Source organism: Gymnodraco acuticeps, unplaced genomic scaffold (genome assembly GCF_902827175.1).
Source record: "Gymnodraco acuticeps unplaced genomic scaffold, fGymAcu1.1, whole genome shotgun sequence".
NCBI classification, from domain to species: Eukaryota; Metazoa; Chordata; class Actinopteri; order Perciformes; family Bathydraconidae; genus Gymnodraco; species Gymnodraco acuticeps.
In genome coordinates, this window is record NW_022991037.1 from 55,481 (window position 1) to 74,391 (window position 18,911).

The window sequence follows — 18,911 nt, forward strand, 5'->3', positions numbered from 1 at the left end:
GGGATAACCCGGGAGAAAGACCCGTGATAACGCTTACTATAGGGATTGAGCATGTTTAACAGAGTCCATTAAACCCACGGTGAACCGATTAAGTTGATATAGAAAATCCTTAATTTGATCATATTATAAAAGTGCATAGGCCTACTTGCAATGCGATGCATACAGATTGTTTTGACTTCCTTTTCATACGAATTAAGAAATGTTTGGCATTCTGCATTCTTGAGTGTAAGGGATTAAATAACGTATCCGTCTATCTATCTGTTAAGTGAATCCTTTACACCCTCAAGAATGCAGAATGCCAAATATTTCTTAATTCGTATGAAAAGGAAGTAAAAACAATCTGTATGCATCGCATTGTAAGTAGGATGCACTTTTATAATATGATCAAATTAAGGATTTTCTTATCAATTTAGGCAGTCAAAATAAGAAAGTGTCTGCATCACATATGCAATTTTATAATGTGATCAGAAATAGGAAATTGCGCAGTAAGACATCATCTTAATGTTATTTTAGAGTCCCTTGTTTTAAGAGCTAATTAAAGTCATGATCAGTAAATAATAAGTGTTTTAATCCTCTTCACATCGGATCATAAATAAGCTTCCAAGCGTGCTCGATGACACGATATGTACAGGCTGATAACAGCTTTCCAAGTGTTTTATAGTTTTGTTGTCAATCAATTGTCAGAAAGCCTTTTGACAGACTCCAAATGGCCCTATTCTTTTCTTGTTGATTGGGAGGAGGTGAAAACAGAGCTATTATCGTGAGAAAGTTTCATTGGAACCCCTTTTAACGTGTTGGTGGCATAGCTAAACTGGCCGTCTTGTGTTGTAAATGTCACTTCAGCTCAGTAACATAATTATTTAAATCGCTGCTGTTGCCCCGGTCCCGCTGCGAGGGGCCAACAGACGGCTGCACTTCAATCAGCGGCCGGGCAGGAGGCTCGGTGGACGGCCTGTGTGAGAGCCATGCACCGGGCCTACAGCCAGGGGTCTTTTAACTCAGCTGGGGGGCTGGTTTCCTGCAGGGGGGGATCACGGCCTCCACCCCCCTACACTGAGCCGTCAATGGACTGGAAAAGGCGATGCAAGGGCTTGTTTTCACTTTGTTAACAGGCTGCATGAAAAGGATTAACACTGAAGTCAAATCATCTGAGGAATCCATGTTCACACTCATTTTGTCCTTGGAAGACCTTTACAACATGTATCAGAGGTGGGAGAAGTACTCAGATATTTATGTAAAAGTAGAAGCACTCAGACCTTGTACTTAAGTAAAAGTAGAAGCACTCAGATCTTGTAGGCCTACTTGAGGAAAAGTAGAAGCACTCAGATTCAGATCTTGTACTTGAGTAAAAGTAGAAGTACTCAGATATTATACTTGAGTAAAAGTAGAAGTACTCAGATCTTGTGCTTAATTAAAAGTAGAAGTACCAGAGTGTAAGAATACTCCCAAAATGTTAAGTAAAAGTAGAAAAGTATTCTCATCAAAATATAGTGAAAGTAGCGACAGTAAAAGTAGTCGTTGTGCAGATTGGTCCATTTCAGAATAATATATCTGATATGTTTTATAATGACTGATCATGAAAGTGTTCTCAAAGCTGGTAAAGGTGTAGCTAGTTTGAATTACTTTGTATTCTGCAGGGTAGCTGGTGATTTTACTCCAGGTGGAACTAAAGTCTGATTTAACACTTGGTTAGATTTCACATCATTCATCCAGATCTGTGAAGTAACTAAAGGTATTAAATACATGTAGTGGAGTCAAAGTACACCATTTACCTCTATTTATCTTTTAGTAAAAACTAGCATAAAATGAAAGTCTCTCAAAATTCTACTTAAGTACTTGAGTAAGTGCACTTAAATACTTCACACCACTTGCATTTCAATTATTAAGAGTGACTTGTTGAGCTGTTTTTCTTCAGGACTCTGCACCATAAATCTGAACTTTCTAACATTTATCGAACAGACCATTATCTAAACATGTAGATTGCTCTCATTAGCATCACAAACACTTGAGGATCTGTCATTTTGTATCACGCCTCCTCCAGTCCTTGGGATAACACCTTCGTTTTCGGAGCTGAATATGTTAACGACAACCCATTTTTAACACAACATATGTTGTTAAGCCTGTGCTGAGAGGTAACACAACTGCAGTGTGTTGTTCCAGAGAAGACACACACACACACGCACACACACACACACACACACACAAACAGATGTTGCATATTATCACACTTAAAGGTATGTAGATCAAGATTTAGTTAAAATGAAATCCTGCATAAAACAGTAAGGGGGAATTCATTAAGACAAGGTGAAATCTCTTAGTTAAAATAAATGACTGTCCTGTCTTTTTGGAAGGGCAAATACATTCTTTAGTTAATCATAATATCAATGATAAATAAAAACATAACATACTGAGACTTTGTGTAAATCAAGGGATTATATATTTGCTCAAAGTGCATATAACAAAACCAAATATTGAACAATAATTCATGCTCATTTCTGTAAGTCAATATCAATACATTCAGAAACCCAGTTTTTTGCAAAGGCAAGGATAATAACTTTAATACTCTACTAATAGATAGATAGTTAGATAGATAGATAGATAGTTAGATAGATAGATAGATAGATAGATAGTTAGTTAGTTAGTTAGTTAGATAGATAGATAGATAGATAGATAGATAGTTAGTTAGTTAGTTAGATAGATAGTTAGATAGATAGATAGTTAGTTAGTTAGATAGATAGTTAGATAGATAGATAGATAGATAGATAGATAGATAGTTAGTTAGATAGATAGATAGTTAGTTAGATAGATAGTTAGATATATATATAGATAGATAGAGTTAGTTAGATTGATAGACAGTTAGATAGATAATTAGATATATAGATAGTTAGATAGATAGAGTTAGTTATATATATAGATAGTTAGATAGATAGAGTTAGTGAGATAGATAGATAGTTAGTTGGTTAGATATATAGATAGATAGTTAGATAGATAATTAGATAGATAGTTAGATAGATAATTAGATAGATAGATAGATAGATAGTTAGATAGATAATTAGATAGATAGATAGATAGATAGATAGATAGATAGATAGATAGATAGATAGATAATTAGATAGATAGATATATAGATAGATAGATAATTAGATAGATAGTTAGATAGATAGATAGTTAGATAGATAATTAGATAGATAGTTAGATATATATATATAGATAGTTAGATATATAGATAGATAGATAGTTAGATAGATATATAGATAGATAGATGGATAGTTAGATAGATAGTTAGATAGATAGTTAGATAGTTAGATAGATATATAGATAGATAGATGGATAGTTAGTTAGTTAGATATATAGATAGATAGATGGATAGTTAGATAGATAGTTAGATAGATAGTTAGATAGTTAGATAGATATATAGTTAGTTAGTTAGATATATAGATAGTTAGATAGATAGAGTTAGTTAGATAGATAGTTAGATAGATAATTAGATAGATAGATATATATATATATATATAGATAGTTAGATAGATAATTAGATAGATAGTTAGATAGATAGATATATAGATAGATAATTAGATAGATATGTAGATAGTTAGATAGATAGTTAGATAGATATATATAGATAGTTAGATAGATAATTAGATAGATAGTTAGATAGATAGTTAGATAGTTAGTTAGATATATAGTTAGATATATAGATAGTTAGATATATAGATATAGTTAGATAGATAGATAGATAGTTAGATGGATAGTTAGATAAATGGATAGATAGATAGATAGATAGATAGATGGATAGTTAGATAGATGGACAGATAGATAGATAGATAGATAGATAGATAGTTAGATAGATGGACAGATAGATAGATAGATAGATAGATAGATAGTTAGATAGATGGACAGATAGATGGATAGTTAGATAGATAGATATAGATAGATAGATGTACTTTATTTATCCCAAATTAGGAAATGATTGTGGTGATACATTGCACATGATTGACAAATACAGATAATATTTATTTGTATCAACACGACTGAAGATATTCCTTCACAGGGTATCTATAATACTTTTTTTTCTTTCCTTCAAAAGAGTGTGTTATCCTCTTTGAGTGTAACTATCTAAAATCTGCAAATCTGAGCATCATGTTGCAGCAGCATCTAATCAATTGCATGTTTGTATCGACACTCTGATTTGTTGACAGCTTCATGCATGTGTTGGCTGGTTATAATGTAAAGAAATGGCTTCTAGACTGAGGGCTAACTTCCTGTCGTGGAGCTCTCCTGTAGGAAAAGCCTCTTTCCTGCAGCACACAGTGTGATATCAGTCAGAGAGGTTCATTCTGCACGTCAAGGCTGCTGCAGTTATTCGTCACTCGCTGTCAGAGCTCAAGTGCTCGCTCCTCTGCACCCGGGCCTGTTGGGTTTCTGCACTCGGGCTACAGCATGCAAGTGTTTTCATGACAGCAGTGTGTGTGTGTGTGTGTGTGTGTGTGTGTGTGTGTGTGTGTGTGTGTGTGTGTGTGTGTGTGTGTGTGTGTCCTTGTCTTTGTGTGTACTTGACTTACTTGTTTGCTTGCGTGCTGCAGGGTCAGTGTCAACGTGCTCCTGTTCTAAGTCGGGCCTCACTGCAGGCGATGCCCTGGGATAGAAAACAGGAAGCAGCTAGCAGAGAGGTGTGTGTGTGTGTGTGTGTGTGTGTGTGTGTGTGTGTGTGTGTGTGTGTGTGTGTGTGTGTGTGTGTGTGTTTACCTGCAAGACCGGACGTGTCTCTATCGGAGAGAGATTAGAAGTAGAATTGACCACTGTAAAGTTCTGACTAGTGGCTCACAAAAGATGTCCGATGTTTATTTTTATACAAACTTGTGGTTTTGGCCTTTTATAGAGTGATGAGGTATTTTTGAAGGCAGACCCGGAAGTGAGCCTCGTAATTCCTCTGAAGAAAAGAAAAGCGATTTTACCATTGGACTTTTGAATATTGCAGAAAGTAAAAACAGATCTGTTGCAAACACATGTTTTGTTCAGCAGGATCATTGTTTTCACCACTTTTATGATTTTTGTAGCATAAATCCAATTCCAAGAGGTACAAACATGGATGTATAAAGAGAACTGGATACAGCATCATTTCAATGTACGTCTCAGTGGTGCAACCAAAATGTCCGTCAATGAGCATTGACCTACATTATTTCAGGCATCTAACCAAAACGTTAAAACCTTTAAAACAAGGGAACCAGAAGTGGTCAAATGCAAACTAATTTCCAGGGTTTTAGGACACATTTTGCACAACTCTATAATAGCGATGGTGCAAACAGAAATAGGACATGGCCAGCTGTTGATCCCATTAAATGGTAACACACAGACCACGCTGAAAAGTCCAGTTTCTACCAGAGTGAGCGTATGAGGTAACAGGCCACCCAGCCTTGTTGACTCCAGTGACTCCGCCATTAAGAAAATATGGCTGCCGTGACCCCTGGGTACAACGGCCCAAAAACATCAGAGAGCTGAGCGAGAAAGGGAGAAGGAGGGAGTCAAGTGATGGAGCGAGGTGCAGAGAACCAGGATAAGGGAAGGGAACAGAGAGGGGGTGCAGAGTGCATTTTTATGAGCCTGAGCCTCTCTAGTTTCTGGGTCGTCTGGAAGTATAGACATCCATTTTCACCCCCTCCCTTCCTCCTACATCGCTGCTGCTTATGGCATGCATGGAGAAAATAATAGCTTCATCCGTTTGCAAATGTATCCTGTAGTTTGTTTTCCTTTATTTAGTTTCTCTCCCTCTATACAAATGTGTTTGTTTCCGGCTTCATTTGTGTTCTTTTAGATGCATGTGTGTACAGAGAAAACGGTATATCTTGTGGGATTAATAAAGTATGTCTCCTTCTTCTCCTTCCTTCTTCCGTGCAGTCTAGTGATGTTTTGTTCAATCTTTGTTCCCTTGTATCTTGTCTTAATAGAGAACCGCAGTGACGCGTCCTAAAACGCGGAAGTAAGTTAGCATTTTTACCACTTCCTGCGACAGAAAGCAATTCAATTTCTCCATAGGACTTTGGAAAATATCTGAAATAAGGTCTGTGGTTGAAACACATTGAAGAGACAGATCACGTTTTATTCTATGACATTAAATCCATCAGCAGTGACCCCACTGGTGATTTCTGAAGAGTTGACGTGTCTGAAAAACGATGGTTGTTACCAAGTGGCTGAACAGGACTACAGAAGCTGTCGAGGCCGTTTTACGTCATTACACCGAACACGTAAACACTCCTCTAAGTGTGTTTGCCCTGTTCTGCTTGAAAGCAAGTACCTGCCTCCTGCAAAGTGTTCAAACAAACGCTTCAACTTGTACCATTTAGAATCTGTAATTTTGAATATGGATCTTAAGTTGGCGTGACGTTGAAGCAGCGACCCTGCTGTAGTTCCTTTATAGCATAACGTTAGCATTTAGCTTCTGGCGACTAGATTTATGATTATATAATTATGAAAGTAGGGTAGACATGTGGAGATTATCCGGCTGAACAAAACGGGATCCGTCTCTTAAATGTGTTTCAACCACAGACCTTATTTCCAGCTATTTTCCTAAATCCTATGGAGAAATTGCATTGCGTTTTTGTCGAAGGAACCGGAAGGAGTTTACTTCCTGGTTTTAGGACGCGTCACTGCGGTTCTCTGTAGTTGTCCTGGTTGATGTTGCAAATGGAGCTGCCTCGATCTGATGATGAAGTGTAATCATCATATCGTGGTTCTTCTCTCTCAGGTGAGACAACAGGAAAAGGGCAGGAGGCCAAGGCAATGTGGCTTTGTAACATCCGGCCAGACTGGGGCTAAAGTTTTATTTCAGATAGGTGATTTAGACACGTTTAAGCAACCTTGGTGCTATAAAGACATTGTATGTTCTGTTATTGAGGAACATTACATTTTGCAGAAGTTTTTATTGGATAGTTTTTTTGCGTGATTGGTTTTTTCTCAACAATTAGGCACTTTATTGGAAGTATATGTTAGTGTGTGTTTGGAGAAAGGTCTTCATGTTCTTCCTTTTCGTCCCCTCTCCATCTCTTTTTGTTTATAGTAAGCCAACACTGCCTTTCTCCCCTTCTGTTATTTTCTTCCTCTCCACCCCCCCCCCCCCCCCCCACCACCACCTCCCTCTTATAGATGGAGATTAACTGGGGAGCTGCAGCGCAATCCGTCCTCCTGACTGTTTGTTGTTAAGGAGATGGATGGAGGCTCCCTCTGCCAGCCCCACGCAGCCGCAATTACACCAGCCGCCATGATGGATGGAGGGGAGGGAAAAGGGGGAGAGAGGGAGATACAGAGAGGGGCATCTATCACACCCCTTAATCTACCTGTCACTGCTATAGGGCTGCAGGGTGGGGGGGGGGGGGGGGAGGAGAGGCGGCTGGTCAAAGGTTTAACTCTTCCCTTTTTACTCTGAATTTCTTCCTGCTAAATTTGTCCGGACTCATTAAATGTCCTGATCACTGCAATAGATTTCCCAAAGCGTATTGGACTCAGTCGAATACTGTGTGTGTGTTGGTGAGAAAAGCATCAACATTTAGACAGGAAGAGGCCAGAAAAATAAATGTCTGACAAAACATGTTAATGAACCCGTTTCCTTCGATCTGCTTGTAGATACAAATTGTGTTGTGAGTCAGAAACATATGGTCAAAGAACGATACATCTTTACCTCCATTTGCTAAGACGAAATAAAAAAGCGTTGTGTGCACATGTGCATCAACAGGTAACTCGATGCCTGGAAAACTTGCCCTGCGAGGACCGGACTCATTCAATGTCCTAAGATAAGAGAAGAGAAGATAAGACGTACTTTATTTTTGTTTGTTGGAGCAGCATCAAACAAAACAAGGCATTGCACATCATAACAAATTAAAAGAGTAGAAATAACCAATTCTAAAATAGAAACATCTCAAAATAGAAATAGAAATAAATCAACATAAAACTAACATTACTACTAATCACCCACATTGATTTCCCAACGCTTATTGCATTCTGTCAAATACAGTGGGTGTGTGTGTGTGTGTGGCCTAGCATTACTATACTTGTGGGGACCTAAATCTGTTTACACAGTCATGTGTGGGGACTCGCCTCCCTTATGGGGACAAAATGGAGGTCCTCATGAGGGGAATCATTCATTTTAGGGTGAAGACTTGGTTAGGTTTAGGGTTAGGGTTAGGCATGTGTTGGTTATGGTTAAGGTTAGGATAAGTCTCCAGGAAATGCATGTAAGTCAATGTAATGTCCCCTGAAGTGATGTATATGTGGTGTGTGTGCGTGTGTGTTAGCAAGCTACATTGAGGTCAGTGTCTTTCAGTGGGGAATGTAAACTTTCGTATCAATGTGTCATCTTGGGTCCAGACTGTGTGTGTGTGTGTGTGTGTGTGTGTGTGTGTGTGTGTGTGTGTGTGTGTCAATATTAGAACAGAAAGGGCCCATAAAACTAGTTGTTGGATGCATATTCTGTCGTAATTCAAGTAGGAAACATATGGTAAAAGAAGGATACATTTATATTCTCATATATAGTTTTCTACCTCCGTATATACTGACCTGACTTTGCGCCTTCACCTCCGCTCAAACTGAAAGAAAAGAAGCATCCTCTGCACATCAACAGGTAACAGGATGCCGGTTCTGATGCCCTTTAGCAGAGATGCCACTTTGCATGTTGACATTTTTCTGCATAGACCCCGTTATGGCATTAACCCCGCACAGCATGCACATACAAACACCGGGATTGCACACACACACACACACTCCCACACACTTCCACACACACTCCCACACTTAGTTGTTTATCGTCCCATCCGTAGCCTCTGCACTCCGCCCACACACACTCGCTCTGCAGCATCTGCTTCTCATCCTTAGACCTGTTGAAGGTATCAGAGAGGTGACCCATCATCTAGTCAATCTGCATACATTACCTGCTACGCATCTCCATATTTCCCCACATTGCTACAGAAATATTATGAAATGTAATCTGAGTTCTGCTTCCCTCCACCCCTCCTCCTCCCATCTCCATCCCCATCTCCCTCCTCCGCCTCCTCATCTGTCCACAGGAGTGAGGGATGGGATGGAGGGATTAATACTCTTCCGCCCAAGCCAACCCTGGGAATGATGGATGGACAGATGCAGGAAGGGAGGAGAGGGAGATTAAAGGAGAGAAGTCTTGAGGGTTCATAAATCCAGAGACCTGGTCCGCATCACACACTAATAAGATCTGCAAGAAATCCATGATGAGGGAGGGAGAGGTGGAGAGGTGGAGAGAGAGATGGGAGCCGTGTAATAGCATTAGATGTAATCTAATCATGGCAATAAGATGTGAATGGATGAGTGTGAGCATGGTGATTATGCAGAAGAGAGATGGCGGTGTGTTGATGAAGCTTTGAGGAGCGATGACTGGCCGGCCTGCAGATCTCCATGGGGAGTTTTCTGCTGGAAACACACACAAACAGTGTGTCCGTTATAATGTAGTCAGATGCTGACGTTAAGCGCTCCCACAGTGAAAGCAGTGGTCACAAAGTGGGGCTACATGGCTGCAAGAGGCCTCCATTTGATGTCGATTTTAAGTCCAACGAGTGCTGCACTAAGTCCTGAAATCCAAAAAAGAGTTTCTGCCCTTCTGGTTCTTTTTTCTAAAAGTTCATTTTATGGTAAGATGTCTGAAATAATGTCTTTATTTGACAGGTTTAATAGATTTCAGGGTGTGTTGGACCACATAAGATACATCAACACATGCGGTGGCTACTAATAAAGGATTTGTGATCTTATCTGACTTATGCTAACACGTTGCTAATGATACTGCAGAGGTTGTCGAGGACATTAAACGCCGTCACTAGTTTGCCTCTGACAGCTGCGTTTGGTTTATTATGGAAACGTTCACACAAGTAAATGAATCAATTTATAATATGCAATATATTCTTTTCGTTATTAAGTTGGAAGCATAGTAGAGTGGTGATGTGAAGTCAAGCGACCGCGGTGTAGTTAGCTTTTAGCCGTTAGCATTTTTACTTCTTCCAACCGATGTACACGTGAAAAGTCAGCGTGTTGACTTGTGAAGATTGTGTTGCTGAATAAAAATGTGCATGTATCATAAACGTTTGATTTGCACAGATTGTTTTCTGCAGAATTGGCTTTTGGCTGAGGGACCAGAGTGACTGGTTGACAAAATAACAACATCACTGCAGAAATCTTTGGAAATGATCCTGTGTGTATCGCTGATAGAACCTGTGCTATATAAATATATATTTACATGTATACAGACTTTTTACACTACTTTTTATTTTGTATTTTGTATCTATGTGTGTACGTGTGTGTGTGTGTGTGTGTGTGTGTGTGTGTGTGTCTCTGTCTGTCTGTCTGTCTGTCTGTGTGTGTGTGTGTGTGTGTGTGTGTGTGTGTGTGTGTGTGTGTGTGTGTGTGTGTGTGTGTGTGTGTGTGTGTGTGTGTGTGTGTGTCATCATGATGTGAAGAATTAACTGTAAGTGCATAATGTTGTGCAGCCGTGACCTGACTCGGAGCAGATAGAGCTCCTTCACCTCCCTCCTCTCCCCCCAAACTCCCCATCCTCCCCCCGCCCATCCACCGGGGCCACATTTTTCATGTCCCAGCTGTCGGAGGGCCGTGATTGGTTGGCTCTGCAGACAGATAGCCGATAGGCTCTGATTAATAGTTGAGGCCCAAGAACTTCCTCATTGATCAACAGGACAGGCTGGGGGAGGAGGGAGGAGAGAAAAAGCATGACCTGTCGCTCTGCAAGTGCTGGCTGATAACCCTGATAGTGTGTGTAAATGTGTGTGTGTGTGTGTGTGTGTGTGTGTGTGTGTGTGTGTGTGTGTGTGTGTGGGTGTTTGCAAAGCGATGTTGTGAACAGGATGAAATGGAAGCACTGCGGAGAGAAAGAGCTTCAGGTTTGATTCACTTTCTCTCCATCTGTGAAGCCTTTTCTCTCTGAGCAGTGTGATAGCATCTGTGAGTGTTTCCATGAATACGAAAGCACGTATGTTATCAAACGAAACAGACACAGATTGTTTGGCTGGAAGCTAATGTCTAATAGGCAATTACACATATGTGAGTGTGTGTGTGTGTGAGAGCACAGGATGAACATAATAGATATGTTTTATGTGTCCAGTTTTATTCTAAACATATATTTGTTCCGCAGTTACATCTGCAGGGTGAATTGGTTACAGTATCTTCGTGTGTGTGTGTGTGACCCTCCTGCTGCCCTGTCCTGCCCCTAGTTGATTGATGATCTCCACTCCCATGGGGTCAGCGGGGTCATGACCTCCCACTTTCGGCCCCCTGTTGAGAAGGTCACACACACACACACACACACACACACACACACACACACACACACACACACACACACACACACACACACACACACACACACACACACACACACACACACACACACACACACACAGCAAGCACAGCAAACAGATGGGACAACTGGTGCTTCCTCACCTTTCTCACAAACACACACACTCTCTAACACTATTACAAACACAACACAACTGTATCACACACACACACACACTGACCTCACACAACCCTGCTCTATTGAACAAATCGAATTTAATGTTAAAATGAATCTGCAAACGTTTTCAGTACCACATACATATTCTGTCTTTTGATTACAGTAGAAGAAAAAGCGATGAAACCAGTGTGTAGTGAGTTTTGATTGCTGGTGTTTTACAGAGAATGAGGGTCAAGAAAAGGGTCTTGTTAGCACGCATGTAGCACCATCGCCCCCTAGTGGAAACATAGGGTTATGGCAGCTCAAACATATTGTGATTAAAACAAGCAAGAGATAATCAGTGTTATTATATTACGCAAACACATACAATTCAGAATTTCATAAAGAAAGGCAAAAGGAGAATAATGGATTATCTTCTGCTTTCATAAATGTATATAAACAAATCAAACACTTTATATTTAAGATTAAACTAATACATAATAATTTACTTATTTGTAATGCTATTATTTATGCTATTCATTTTATATAATGTAATGTCATAGACAATAATACTATAGTGTGATATAATATACAAATAAATAATAAAATATGATATTATACAATAGTATATCGTATAATCACGTATAAATGGAAATTATTTAATAAATGGAAATGATTTAATAAATGGTATTGTATCCTAGATGATACGAGACGATAACACTTCCACTATAATTACTTCAGTCAAATATTTATAGACTTTTTATTGTTGCACACATTTAACATTTTATGTATTGCGTTGTTACAACTACTGAATGATTTGGAAACCTTTCGAACATATTTTGTAAAACATCTTTACACCTAGAATTATGATGATGATGATGATGGTGATGAAGAGCAGCTAACTGTATTCACTGCTTCATCTGTTTGTGATCAAATATCTTCACTCTGTCCTTTTCTTCTCCTGTTGGGCCGTCTTCAGCCAGCTCTCCACATGTTTCTCAATCTCCTGAGAGGATAAGGAGGGAGAGTTTTTTAAGGACTTCATCTTCATCATGTGTGTGTGATGCAGGTTACACACTCACACACCACCGAGGGATACACACCTGTCTGGCGTTCTTCAGCGAGCGGCGGTCGGTGACTCTTCCTCTCGTCACGTCCGCACAGTGAGCGCTGTCTCGAATGAAAACGCTCTCTGCTTCCTCTCCTCCATCGGTCCTGTTCCCCACGTTACGTGACAAAATGTCTGTACGTTTACATGGAAAAAGTGCATAATATATTTAGGGCAGGTGAACCATGAAATTACATTTTTATGTTCTCCTTTGTCGAGTCATGTGATTCTCAGCATCTCACCGTTGACGTAGAGCACCCGGTGTGCGTGTGGCTCGTCTCCTCCGTAGTAACGGTTGGTGAAGGCGACGCGTCCAGGCAGGGAATTCTGGGAAATTCCAAACAGCTCGAGTCAGATCTCAGTCTGTGACCTCAGGGTCACCATCCCAGAGAACGGACAAGAAGCATCCTCACAGGTCTGATCTACACACACACACACACACACACACACACACACACACACACACACACACACACACACACACACACACACACACACACACACACACACACACACACACACACCACACACACACACACACACACACACACACACACACACACACACACACACACACACACACACACACACACACACACACACACACACACACACACACACACACACACACACACACACACACACACACACACACACACACACACACACACGACAGGTGATGTAAAGAACGATGGTTTACCTATGTGTGTGTGTGGGTTTGTATGAGAGTTAGAGAGTTGTGAGTGTGTGTGTTGCATGTGTGTTCGCAAGCTACATTGAGGTCAGTGTCTTTCAGTGGGGAATGTGTGTGTGTGCGTGTGTGTGTGTGTGTGTGCAGTACAGAAGCCGAACTCGGTGCAGGTCTGGTAGGTCCACTGTCTCTCTGCTCTCCTCTCTGATTGGACGGTGGTGTCCATCAGGTCCTTCACTGTTTTCTCATGAGAGACGTCCAGACACGGCTCCTCGCTGCTGGAGCGGTAGATCTGCACAAGATACACAAATACAAGACATAACATATGAATTTGAAAAAATTAGTAACCAACGCTGTCATTTGAACGGCGATCAAGCCTGAAGCCACAGAGCTCTTCTGTTACTGTCCTTTCTTCTTAGAGGAAGTACAGAAACACGTAACTCTGGATTTGTTTTAATGTTTGAGGTGCAATAAACGACACAGCAGCTTTTTGGCATGTTAAAACTATTATTTTCTGCCTCGCTCATGAGCGTAACTATGGAGCTAATTTCCTGCCATAACTCCACAAACAAACTAAACAGGTTTTTACAAATGCCTCATGATTCACTAACAAACACAATGTGGTTTGCAAATACAAAACACCATCTACAAACTAATGCATTTAGTTTTGCAAAGAAAAAACGGATCTATCAAACAAACACATAACATTTTTCTAATAAATCATATTTCAGAGACAAATTCAGCATAGGTTTTACAAGTACACAACTTTTTTTTTACAACTACAACACTTTTTTGTACAAGTACAAAACATGTTTTTACAACTACAAAACGTTTTCCTCTTCCATGCTCTGCTCAACCTCCCGGCGGGAGGCTCCCGCCTTCCCCAATGGACTCAGTAGCGCCCTCTGCTGCCGTGGAGCCTGTGCCAGCCACGGCGGAATATTACTGCCAAAAGTCACGTGACTTTTGGCACAATTTCTTATGTTACCTTATATGGTAAAACCAAATGCACCGCTTATATGACGACACTGTCCTCAGTACATGTCCCTTGCTCGAGCTTTTGTTATGCTTAAGGGTCAGCCACCATCGCACCCAGTTGTTTCCTGTCACTATCACACTTGTACACTTCCTGTTACTCAAAAGGGCGTTGCAAGATAACAATCTTATAACTCTTTGTCTGCACAGTTACAGAAATAGCAAAACCGCCATGGTCCCTATAAAACACACAGACACAGTTCCCTCTGTGTACACTCCTGCAGACTGCTCTGTATGACATATACCTTTTGAAGCACTTCAAATAAAGAACCAACAAGACAACTCTGTTTGCAACGGACCAGTTTTATTATTATTATTATTATTACTACTAGTGCATCTCCGGATCATTGACGAGTGAAAGTTTCCACAACACTCTCCAACCTCAGCCTCTTTTACATTACATGTTACTTGTTAGACGCTTTTATCCAAAGCGACTTACATACTCAATACTGTGGGCAATCCCCACAGGAGCCATTTGGGTTGAAGTGTCTCAGGGACACAACGACATGCTGACTGCAGTGGGGTTTGAACCTGTGACCCCCTGATCCGAACACCAACGCACAACCCACTGCACGACACGCCTCTTTTTTATGGAACCGGCACAGGGTGACATGGCATATCATGTGACTTTGCCACTTCTCTGAGTGATTTGCCCTCCTGAACTTCATTTGAGGCCCTCTGCAGCAGAGCAAGTGGCACTCCCTTGTCTTCCTTCGTCTTTCTGATATTTGGCATACTGTAAACACACGCACACACTTTACGTACAGTATTTTATTCTGTTTAGTTTACAAAACAGTGATTCTATAATTTCATTTTCAAACCTTTATTTATCCAGGTGTATCCCTTGAGATCATTGATCTCTTTTTCAAGGGAGACCTGCTCAAGTAGGTTCCACATGAAACATAAACAGAACAACAAAAGGACATCATACAGCAAAGTTACAGGGTTTACAATTTACAATAACTATCCACATGAGCAGGGACCAACAGCTTCCGATTGAGTAGCATCCAACCGAGCTTTAAAAATATTTAGTGGCACCAGATTGCTCAGTTTCCATTTCAGTTGCAGACTATTCCAAGTTAGAGGAGCTGCACATCTAAAAGCTGTCTTCCCTAAGACAGTCCTAGCAGTTGGCACATTTAATAAAACCACAGCATTCGATCTCAGGCAGTAGCCACTTACAATTCACCGTGAGATCAGGGAGCAGATATAGGATGGAAGTTTCCCTAACATGGCTTTGTATATAAAAATGTGCCAGTGACTGAGCCTCCGTACAGTTAGTGAAAGCAAACCAGCCCTTGCATACAGGGTACAGTGATGGGTTAATGCTTTACAGTTTGTCACAAATCTCAGTGCGCTGTGATAGGCAGCATCTAACTTGATCAGGTAATGGGCAGGTGCATTCATATAGATCAGATCACCATAGTCCAGCACAGGTCAAAAGGTCACAGTCTTTTCCTGGCCTCAAGTGAGAAACAGGACTTGTTCCTGTAAAAGAAACCTAGCCTAACCCTCAGTTTATTAAGCAGGTTATTTACATGAAGTTTACTCTAATAATACTAGTTTGGATTCCTAGACATTTGACCTCAAGACAGTATCCAAAAAATACATATTATTTTTGTACATTTTTTACCTCAGAAACACACTTTTGCTGACATCTTGAGCGAGAGATTTAAACGTGGCTCCTTTTTTGACAGCAATATTTCCATCTAACAGCGCATGTGCAGAGTGAGTTTCATGACTCTAGCTTGTTTGTGATTGGAGATATTGAAGGCGTTAAAACGATCCCGTGTTACAACTGTCCCTGGTCTCCCTACTCTGTATTTCTAGTCCACTACAGTTCAGAGGTAAATGGTGTACTTCTACTCCACTACATGTATTTAATACCTTTAGTTACTTTACAGATCTGGATGAATGATGTGAAATCTAACGAAGTGTTAAATCAGACTTTAGTTCCACCTGTCATTCAAACTAGCTGCATCTTTACCAGCTTTGAGAACACTTTAATGATCAATCATCTGCAATATCTTGTTGGGCCGTAAATCAATATACTTAAGTTATTATAATGTCATTTTAAGTTTGCACATCTTTATTTATCATGTTTTCAAAATGTACATGTCTTAAGTTCAAACTTAAATGCATACTGACCACCTGAGTGGACTTATACAACTTTTATTTTTAAAATTTGAAAAAACTAGATAAAAAAACTAATGTTCAAATCTTGTGTTTAATGCCCCAAGAGCAATAAAAACACTTGGTAAAAAAATCCTGACTGACGTTTTCATAATTCATGCATGAAAGGGTTAACCCTAAAGCAACCAGGAAACCACAAACAAGTACATTTCTTGGTTACACAATGCATTTTTATTGTTTTTTACAGCATCGAGGCACTCTTGACTTACAATCAGTTGCATCATGCTATACTATTGAGGTTATATCCATAATATATTGAAATACCAATCACATATTTTTATATTACACAAATAAAAGCTTACGGCAAAGCACATTTCATAGGTCATAGAGTATTTTGCTAGAAGGAACAGAGCACATGGAACACATACACATAATTAATGAAACAACATGTCAACAACCAGCGTTATAAAGGATTTGGCTTGTTTCCTAAATCGAGATAACTACTGCTAGTTTTTCAGTGCATAAGTATGAGCTTTTAGATATATCTTTAAACAGCCTCTGTCTATACGTTTAGACGTTCTGTATCACTCCGCCATCCGCTTCGCCACCAATGCCCCCTACAGGACACACCACTGTGACCTGTACTCTCTGGCTAACTGGCCCTCTCTTGAGACCAGACGCAACATCCACTGGCTGATGTTTGTTTACAAAACACTCCTAGGCCTCACCCCCTTCTACCTCACACAATTACTGCAAATCCGCACAACACCCGGTCAGCTACAAGCATCCTGTTAAAGATCCCCAAAGCCCTTACATCCCTTGGCCGCTCCGCCTTTCAGTTTGCAGCAGCAGATAGCTGGAATGTCTTTCAAAAAACTTTGAAAATGAAAACCTTTGTCTCCCCCCGCACCTTCAATGTCAGGGCCGGACTGGGACAATAAGTCAGGCCGGGAATTATACACCCAACCAGGCCACTACCAGTTTTATTTTGTGCAATTTTCCTGGATTTATTTGTCAATATTTACAGCGTTGCTGCCCATAGTGATAGCCCTAAACTTTAAAACTACCCCAGAATAAACATATGGACATGGGTTACTATTTTTTTTTAAAAGTGCAAATCTATTTAGGAACCTATCCATGTGAACATATTTTAAGTGGAGGTGGACCTCAAATCCTCTAGGGGGTCGGGGGGCATGCTCCCCGCGGAAGATTTTTTTTTTTTAATGTTGGACTTAAATGCATCAATCTGGTGCACTTTGAGGGGGAAATAAAGAGACTACACCCATATGAAACAGAACTGTATACATTTAAATAATCATAAAATCATAAGAACATGGCCATAACCAATAACATACCATATCCAATATGAAAAAACATTTAAACTTGTTTATTTATTTGTTTTTGGTTCATTTATAGTTAACATGGCATAGTGTGTCTGGGCTCCTGAACCAGCCTGACCTGTCTCCCCCCTGCTCCTCTTTGAGGCAGCAGCAAAGACTAGTTTTAGCTCTCAACAAGTTTTTAAAGTTTATCCTACCTTTTTTCACCTAGTTAACTTTTTTTTTTGTATTATTCATGCATATTTTACTAATCACTCCCCCTTCAAATGGAAATATGTGTTTACATAAATGGTGACCAAACCGTTTGAGACCCACAGTGAACTTAGACTAAGTTAACTATCTAAGCACTCAGAGAGTCCTTTACCTCACCTGAGCTGTAGTTATCAGTCTCTCAGTCTGACAGGAGAGGACTCTCCTCCACCTTGTTGACAGCTCATTCCGTTAGCGCCGCTAGCTAGCACCGGATGCTAACAACAACAATACACGTAACCAGTGCAGGAGCTTTCTCTCTCGCTTGCTCGCGCCACACATACACACCCTCCCGAGCTTGAATGACACGAGACCAATCGAGGGCATTAGTGTATGATCTGTATGAAAGTGGCCATGTCGACAGGCCACATCATGTAGACAGCCAGTCACCCTCTGTGAGGCAGAGTCAGACCCACATTTGCGCAGCGTTGCGTTCACAATACATAAAAAAAATTCCTCAAGCCAGCAGGCCACTTAACAGGCCAGGCCATCGGGAAACCTCCCGGTCCTCCCGATGGCCAGTCCGGGCCTGAATGTCACTATTATTGACACCCTGGTACACACATGTAGCTGCTTTGCCTGATGCTGATTTTAATGACTGATTGAACCACAGCAATATTGTTTTAGAGTTTTTATATGTTTAACTGCTATGCCTGTCATCTTTGCTCTATGTGTTTGTGTTGTCTCCTGGGTTCTGTAGTGCCCGGAGTCTGTCTTTTTATTTATTTTTCCTCCCAAACCCCATCCCCTCAGGAAGCCTTTGCCTCCTGTCAGGTCATCATTGTAAATAAGAATTTGTTCTTAATTGATTTTCCTGGATAAATAAAGGTTCTACTACTACTACTACTACTACTACTACTACTACTATACTTATGTGCAGACACTTGTTGAAACTGCCTC

General features: G+C 40.4%; 1 long non-coding RNA gene across 1 annotated transcript; it reads right to left on the minus strand.

The window, feature by feature from the left end:
• Positions 1–11,554: 11,554 nt before the first annotated feature.
• Positions 11,555–13,030, minus strand: LOC117559783. Its single transcript, XR_004571043.1, has 3 exons — positions 12,806–13,030; positions 12,559–12,698; positions 11,555–12,461 (listed from the first exon to the last, which is right to left on the minus strand). It is a non-coding gene; the product is annotated as an uncharacterized LOC117559783 (long non-coding RNA).
• Positions 13,031–18,911: the final 5,881 nt, after the last annotated feature.